The sequence below is a fragment of the Sinocyclocheilus rhinocerous genome, unplaced genomic scaffold (assembly GCF_001515625.1).
Source record: "Sinocyclocheilus rhinocerous isolate Xijiao unplaced genomic scaffold, SAMN03320098_v1.1 scaffold551, whole genome shotgun sequence".
NCBI lineage: Eukaryota > Metazoa > Chordata > Actinopteri > Cypriniformes > Cyprinidae > Sinocyclocheilus > Sinocyclocheilus rhinocerous.
The window spans coordinates 524,489-533,652 of NW_015624564.1; the positions used below are offsets into that span (position 1 = coordinate 524,489).

At 36.9% G+C, this 9,164-nt stretch overlaps 1 long non-coding RNA gene across 2 annotated transcripts in view; it reads right to left on the minus strand.

Moving 5' to 3' along the window:
• Positions 1-8,219: 8,219 nt before the first annotated feature.
• Positions 8,220-9,164, minus strand: part of LOC107743306 (uncharacterized) — a 27,652-nt gene continuing 26,707 nt past the window's right edge. For both annotated transcript variants that reach the window (XR_001640395.1, XR_001640394.1), the window contains exon 4: positions 8,220-8,527. This is a non-coding gene — a long non-coding RNA (uncharacterized LOC107743306). The remainder of the gene's footprint in view (positions 8,528-9,164) is intronic.

The window sequence follows — 9,164 nt, forward strand, 5'->3', positions numbered from 1 at the left end:
TCAACCAAGCAGAACGCAAGTAACGAACAAAATCTTATCTCTGCTGAACTGGTTTCGAGCTAATTTAAGCAGTAAATTTAAGACAAATTCTCTGCTTTGTGAAGTCTCTCAGGTGAATTCAAAACCACTCGTGAAAACGAGTGTTAGAACCTTGAAAATTCATGCAACTCCGTTAACTCATTCCTTCAATTTTCTGAGCTGTACATGTGTGTGTGTGTGTGTATGTTTGTGTGTTTTAGCTTAGTTTTGATGTACTCTAGAGTAGCCAATAAAATTCATGTTTCATTTATAAAGAATCATTGTTGGTGTCATATAATTTCAAGGTTAAAACTGTTGCCAAAAAGATCCCTTGCTTGCTGCCTAGCTCGTAGCTTACTCATAATAATTACTATAATAGCTTACAAATTATCATAATTGTGTTGTCCGTGGCCAGGGAAATACAAAGATTTAAGTTGTTAAAATACACTGAGGTCACGGCTCGCTGGACGGCCGTTGATTTAAAGTGTAAAATAACAAATTTGAAATCAGTTTAATCAGGTGGACCTCGAATTTTTCAGATCCGAGTCCTTTCAAAACCTGAATGAATTAATAATAATTAATTCCCTACAATTAAGTAATCAAAGTCATTACAGATGCTATGTACTCAGTGAAGCGCTGCTGAACAATCATCTTTAATCAAGCAATTCTGTAATTTGCACCAAAACACTTCATTTTAGAGGGCCGATTGCTCATTTGTCATTTTTTTCTGTATTGAGTCATGTCTCTATGAAATTCTGGTCCCTACAAATGAATCTTTTCACTCCTGAGTCATAGCTCCCGTCTTAAAGCCCTTTCAACAGCAAATATTCAACAAGACTTTGAATGGAAACAATCGATTACAAGACTGACAGAAGAAAACTGCACAAAATGAAAAAGAACAAAGACATTCATGTCACAGTACAGCAAAGAACAGCCAAAAAAAAAAAAAAAGACGGTTTGCAAAGCAGTTGCATTCAATGCCCGAAATAAGATGCAACTGTATACAGCAAAATACTTCTCCCAATGGAGAAAAAATATATATATTCATTCATTTATTCAATTCATTACTTTCTTACATTCAATGTGGTACATTCATTCCTTTATTCAATGTGGCATATTTATTCATTCATTGCAGTACATTCATTCATTCATTCAGTACGGTTCATTCATTCATTCAATGTGGTACACATTCATTCATTATATTTCTGGCACACAATTTTTTTATTTTCACCATGAGCAGAAAACAGTCTCCATCACTCATTTACAGTATAATGGAATAGTATTTTAAAAAAACCTGTAACTAAGTACTCTGTGGTGCATGATGGGATATTCCACAGGTTCTAACCTTCTTCCATGACAATCTGAGCCCCAGGTTCAGTCTATGCATGTTGCTTAATAAAAATCACCAGCCACACAGGTGTTATTAAAGAAAATCAATTCCCAAACTCCTTTCTCCACTCTTTTGCGGAGACGTTTCCGCTTCACTCCTCTGCAGGGGTTGTTGGGAGACTGAGCGGGTGTGACGGAATCCGATTTGAGGGCCCACAGGACTGAAGCGGAACCTGAATTCCCGTCTGTCATCTTCCCTCTCCCTCGTCTTATAGAAGTAAACCTCATCCATAATTCAGCCCGACATGCACAATTATGTGATTGTAGTAATGTAATGAAAAATGAATTGCAGAGCCAGTCATTGTGATGGAGGTTTAATAATTTAAGCGAATTGGATAAAAAAGGCCTCCTTTTCTCCGGTGAGACTGGTAATGGCAAAAAGAACCACAGATAAAATTCAATAATGCAGATTCTTTTACCGTCCACTAAAGTGCTTTTATAGCAGTTCATGGGTATGGATTCTTCCCTGGGACGTTGTGCTAACTGCACTATTCATTGGGGGAACTGAAGCCCGTTGGTTTATCTCAGTCTCTTCGACCGTGGGCTCACTGGGGCTGCGTGCGTTTAAGAGAAATCGCTACAGAGAGACTTAAACAGCTCATGTTTCCAAATGGAGCCCAGGGTGATAGCAGTAATACTGAGGCAACCTGACAGTCAAGTAATTCTAATTGGATATCTGGCAGTGTGTCAGCGTCTGGAGGCTTAACACTTTACAGAGACAGAAAGCTGAGCTGAGGAACAAAGTGGAGAGCAGTAAAACTCAGAGGGCTCGATACTGGTCAATAGAGCAGAGAGAAAAGTCAAAACAAGAGAAAAGTGTTCAGAGTCTTACACAGAGGGAAACACAATGAGACAAAAAAGCTCTACGATAGATTTTGGATAAAACAGCAAAAAAGAAAGAAAAAAAACAGAGCAATAGGTAAAAATGCAAAACTAGACTACAAAACACCACCACACAACAACATAAGAATTAACTGTTGAAGGCCAGATCTGAAAACTCTACCAAAAAATAAATAAAATTAACTAACAAAAATGTATTTATTATTATTATTATTATTAATTCTTCCAGACTTATCAAAAATAAATACAAATACAAAAAAAGTTACCAAAAAACCCTTTTACCAAAGATGAAATAATTTATACAAAAAGTTTTAAACCTTGATTTTTTTCTTTTATTCAGCCTTCATAAAATAAAATGAAAACAAAATTAAAAAAAATGTTTTTAAAGTTAAATAAAAAAAGTTAATAAAATAAAATAATATATAAAATATCATATTGCTTTTTTTTTTTTTTTTTGGAGGAGGGAGGCAGACCAAAATGTTCCGTAATCGTTTCAAATACCACATACTGTACATATATCACTACAATGGAACACAGTGTACCTTGGTAAGAGGGTTGGTTATTACTGACATGAATGAGCGCAGTGTATCTGGCAGCAGCTGAAGGTTACGTCAATTTGAGTGAACAACAAACCTCTGCTCTCTCTCTCCACGTCACATGAGGAAAATAACTGAAACCGAATGGTGGGCATTCATTACTGCTTTGCTGGGATTCAACAAACCAGTGTGTTGGTAAAGAATGGACTGAAGACACGCCGCTTCTCAGATGAAGACATGGTTCACACATGCTAACTGAGAATAATGTGTCTTGAGATGATTTTAATAATAATAATAATAATAATAATAATAATAATAATAATTAATAAATAATGAGATGATTCTTTGTGATAATAACTAATTAAGTCTTAAGTAACAGAGATTGCAACTTTCATCCAAGCTACAGTGTCATATTTATTCCTGTCAGCCTCAATCATTTACATGTAACTAATTCCACATACACAGCCACATATTCATACTGTAAACACCTTCAACTAGCATAGGGTCAAGTGATTTACACTAGTAGGTAATTTAGAAAAACTAGTGCATGACCTTTGACCTTTGGAAGAGTGAAGAATATTAGTTCTAGCTTTAACCAGACTCCTTAAGTTTTGTTCACACAGCGCAGAGCTCTCTGATGGATGTTTCTCTCTTGGGAAAGGAACAACTGTTTCCCTTGTAATGGGAGTTTCCTCTCTCTCCTCCCCACAGGCCCTCCGAAATTATGCCCGCTGAGAGTGCAGAGTAATTTGCTACTGCTAGGATAAAAAATACAGCTCTCAGTAAGGGGAATATGATGGTGGACAGGAGAAAAACACATTGAAGAAAATATGAGTGCTGCGTTCCTGTGAAAAACTCATCACAATGCCAGGGAGTTTGAGAGTGATTGCCAGAGCGTTGCTATTAGGTTACTAAGACACTGAATATTTTGTAGCAGAATTTTTTTTGCACCACAAATAGTGAGGGAGAAGTTATGGAACAAAGTCTAATACTTCAGATTTTGGGTTTGTTCAGATACATAACTCCAAATACAACACGAATAATGGCTAACACCACTAATAATTAAGCGTTCAGGTGTCTGAGTAGCCTAGAAGATTTAAATTTCCATGTGGCATATAGAAAGTCAAGTAGCCAGAGCCCATGAAGAAAAAAAAACGGGTGGTGAAAAACGAGGGGAACTCTTCCGTACTCATGCACTTGGATTACAGTGATAGATGGCAACAAGATTAGACCAGGCCGTATTAATGGCATACCTGGCCGAGAGATTATTAACATGACAAAAACACAGGCATTTACTGTCACCCGATCATTCACCGCTACTGTGGAGGAAATGCACAATCTATCATGTACAACTAGAGAGGATATTCAACACAGTCAGCACTTTAACACTCTACAGCATCAGCGAGGGAGGAGAGGGAATGAGAACGAGAGACATACGATGAGACACAGGGCCTCAATCTATCATAGTGACAATTTCCTTCATTATGACACTATTTTGAGTGACTGCGATTTCTGGTTTTGTCTACTGATGTCAAGACAAGGGCATTTCTGTTCCACGGTAGTGAAAATATGAAACCTCAGTCATATTACCTCAGGGTACAAAACAGCATTTATTTGGTATCAACAAACTGTTACAGAAGTTTAAATAGAAATTTAGTAGAATCCAAAAATTTGAATAGCTTAAAACCCTACTTGTTAAATGTTGTTGTCGTTTTTTGTAAATCATCTCTACTTAAATAAAATGTATGGAAGCTTGTTTAAGCCACTGAATAAAAATAAAGGTATTGCGACTTTTTCCTCTCACAATTCTGATTTCTTTTTCTTGCAATTGCGAGAATATATCTCACAACTGAATTTCTCAGAACTGCATGATATAAACTCACAATTTTGAGGGTTTTTTTCCTCAGAATTGCGAGATATAAACTTGCAAAAGTCACAATTGCGAGTATATCTCCCCTCGCTTTTCTAAATTTATAATTGAGTGTTTATATCTCGCAATTCTGACTTTATAACTCACAATTGCGATTACATGACACGCAATTCTGAGAGAAAAATCAGAATTGTGGGATGTAAACACTCAATTGCGAAAAAAAAAAAAAAAGGCAAAATTGTGAGATAAAAAAAAAAAGGTCGCAATTACCTTTATTTTGGCGGAAATGGGCTTCCAGAACAAAAACAAAAAAACAAAACATTAATTTCTTTCATGCATAGGCATTGCTAGACCCCATTTATAGTGATAAGCCTGCTACCTAAAATGCGAAAATACAGCATATTTAAAAGCAATCATGAAGTGATGAATGTTATCAGAGTGACACCACTTCACACAAATGTTCATGGATCCGCAACACTCCGATCGGTCTCTTACCACCAGTTCACCAGACAGATTTGGCAGGCCTTTAGGTGGAGAGTCAGATTATGGTCCCTCATCCCACCAAAGCCAAAGAAAAACAGGGGTACTGGCCTAATGTTAAATCGCCGTTGGCTCGGCATGAGATCTCCATTGATCTCTCATCTCCCAAAGGCCTGGTGGTCTTTTGCCAGTGGGGGGTTAGGGGGCAGGACCCTGGCGTCTTTGAAGCCCCTTACTATGAAGTGCAGCAAGCTGTGATGTCCACGATGAAGTCTATTAATGATTTATGATACGCCGGACCGCACAGAGACAACCACAGCTATTTAAAAAAATAGCTTCAGGAAGCTTAAGATGATAAGTTGGAATATAAAGTAGCATCCTGAAGATCTGTCTACCCTCAAAGGGATATATGATCAAAGAAAATGATGTAAAGTGCAACTAAATATGCTAAATGTGCTAAATGTATAAACATGTGCGATAAGAGTAATGAATTCTGCCCAGCAGGTGTTATGCTATAGGAGGTGTTATGAATATGCATTACTGATGCAAAACTGTGATTCTGTCATTTAATGGCTAAATGCAAAAGCAGAGTACATTCAGGGGGTACATGGAGAAGCACAGAGTAAGATGTTAAAAACGTGCATTTAATTAACAAACAAATTACATGCTGATCCATGTGTCCTAATTAATTCTTAGGAACAGAACAAGAATGGCGAATAGCAAAAGAATCACACAAACCGTGAAGGACTGAATGAGGAAGACCAGTGAATTGTGGCAGACATTTAAAATGAGTCTGTGCATTTGAGTTTGCTTAGTGTGATGTAAATTCATATTTCAATTTCATTTACAGTTTTTGGGTCAAAGTCTTCTATTTTCTGTACTATCAACAAGTATAAACTAAAATATATTTAACTTTTTTAATATGCACTTTTATTAAATAAAAAAAATAAAAAGTACAATACAGTAAAAAGCACGTTGTGACACATTAAAAACACAAATATCAATAAAAAAATAATTTTACATTATTAAAAACTTATAAAATTACATATTAAAATAAAAAATTTTAATATGTCATTTTTTACATTACTTTTTAATACTTTTTAACATGCCTTTCATTTACACAACAGGAGCATTTTGGGGGCCTGAAAATGCAAACTTTTAAAAATGTTTTAAAGTGCAAGATTCTGAAAATGATATTGAAATGAAACGTAATTGTCTTCAAAAAAACACAAATATGTGAAATCGGTGATGTCATAAGCATGCATATTACGTGGCCACATAGTGTTTCTTTACAGTGACATCGCCAACTACTGGCCTGGCATGCATAATAGAGTTTTAAGCCGTTTTCACACATCTGTGTGTGAACGGGGTTGTCTTGACGCGAAAACGCAAAGGGAAAACTTTTCAGTTTTTAACAAATTTCCATCATGTAAACATACCTCAAGTAAAAGTAGAGAAGTCTGAATGTGTGAGCTGTTCACTTTGCAGTTAGTCTGTTTTTGCTATTTTGAACTATTCATTCCAATTAGTGAACTGGTTGCAAACATGAAAGTCAGCCACTATCATACTGATGATCTAATTAGCCAATCACAGTGACATGGAAGCACTGCCTCCTCTCTTTTCATTTTTGCCATTGTCCTCTAAAATATAAAAAGACAGTCCACCCAAAAATGAATAATGAAACATTTTTGGGCCGACTATCCAAATGAGAACATAATGAACTGAAAGGAGACAAGAGATGTTGCCTCTCCCTAAAACCTCATATGCTAATGTTGTTGCATTGTGTCTATATTCAATCTCATATTTCTTAATATTGTTTGTGTTTTCTTTACCATAGTGCTGTTAACCATCTAAATCTTTGAGCTGGCACTGCCTCCATTGCCATCTAAACGCCTGTGGCAGATACAGATAAAGCCAGAGAGATGAGCGGATGAAATGGCACAGATAGAGGAAAAACACCAGCTCTTTTCACTGATCTCTTCTTAAGGTGGTATAGTTAGAAGTGTGTTGATCAGAGACATAAATCAGGTTGTTTACTACCTTATGTGCCGTCAAGCGTGATTGAATGAAATAAAATGTGAAAATAATGGCAAAAAAAGCCATTGAGAGAGAGAGAGAAAAGCAGTAAAACAGGAGAGCAGTGCTTCAGTAAAAGACGAACATCATCCTTTTACAATAATAAAAACGATGTATCTTTGCCCCTAGAAATCCATCACTACATATAATAATGTGAGAGGCACTCACATTCAAGGGTTTCAGAACCCATCAACATCTATTCAGAGCCGGATGAAATACTCAATAACTCTGGTTCTATTGCACCTGTAGTCTGTGTATGATGTTTGAAAGCTCTGTTGAAACATCTTCCATGTCCACTGGGTGCAATTATTAGTGGTGTTCACCATTATATTGTTTTAACAAATCTATAAAGCATGTCATTTGGCATGTAACCCATCACGCACTGTTTGTGCTATGAATATGAATAATACCGCAAATCGTGTGGCTCAAGGAGGCATATTACTTTTCTAAATCATAACACTTACAATTTTCACCTTACGAAAGATGCAACAGGGGAAAAAAATCACTTAGACATACACTAAAGGAGCGTACCACATACGAAGCCACGAAATGAACTATTCTTTTCACATTGCTCCTACAAAGCAGTATTACTAACTTAAAGTACAATCTAAATATGAAATGTTACACGTGCCAACACAGAAATATTATTATTGAAATATATTATTGATAGGCCTATATATGATTATTGTGATGCTTTTATCAGCTGTTTTGACTCTCATTCTGACGGCACCCATTCACTGCAGAGCATCCATTGATTAGCGGATTGAAGTAACTCTAAATTTCTCCAAATCTTTTCTGATGAAGTAAACTCATCTACATCTTGGATGGCCTGAATGTGAGGAAACTTTCAGCAAATTTTCATTTTTAGGTGAACTATTCCTTCACTGGAGAAGTTTCAAAATGGAGCATCACCCGAAGAACTGACAACCACAGATTTAAACAGATTTTTTTATTTAAAAAATCATCTTGTTCTTTTCTAAAATCTGTGTAATAACAGTTGAACGCAGAGAGCAGTTAAACAGCTCCTCAACCGCCCTGGGCCTTCCCATCCCACCCCACAGCATAAAGAGACCACACTAGCGCTGCTTTGTCAGCCGTGACCTTGTTGTGCCGGTGATAAACACCCAGGCGAATTGGGTCAGCTCCCCCTGAGAGAAGTCATCAGCGCTGCTGATCTGAGAAAATCGGCAAGTCACCTCTTCTCTCCCTTTCCACCCGCAGAGGAGCGTCTGATGTGTTCTGGCGCACCTCCTCCTCACCCCCTTCAAGGTAAATGATGATGATGATGATGGTGGTGGTGGAGGGAGAGTGATGAAGGCTGCGCAATATGGGATGAAAGAGTAATATGGGATGAAAGATGATCGGAGTAGACTCCTCCAGCCATCAAATTTCACGAACACAAGAGTATAAATGGGAAGGGTGTTATTTGTTATGGTTGCCACGGAGACCTTCCCACCTCACCGACTGTGAGTGTGCATGAAGTAAAGTAGTGAAGTAGTCACTACTAACAACAGCGCAGATGTGTGAAACTACACATCGCCTAGGGGACTGGACAAAATGGGTGACAGTGTAACGCAAGGTGTCAAGCTATTGGCTTTAAATCTGCAGCATTTTGGCATTATTTCAGAATGAGAACCATCCAATCAGATATGAAAGGCTGTCTGGCTGTTTTGTTAAATTAGCAATCAAAATTTGCTTTGATGTAACATTAAGGGGTGCGTCGTACTCCAGCATGCATCAGATGCTGTAATATAGCAAATGTGGGAATACTAATTGCAAACTATATCCATGTTATCTAAAAAAGATTTGATGACAATGAAATTAATAAATGTAACCTAGTGCATCATCAGTATGTAATATAATATACAATTATACACACACACATTTTTTTAAATTTACACAATACACATATATATGTATCTCTCTCTCTCTCTCTCTATATATATATATATATA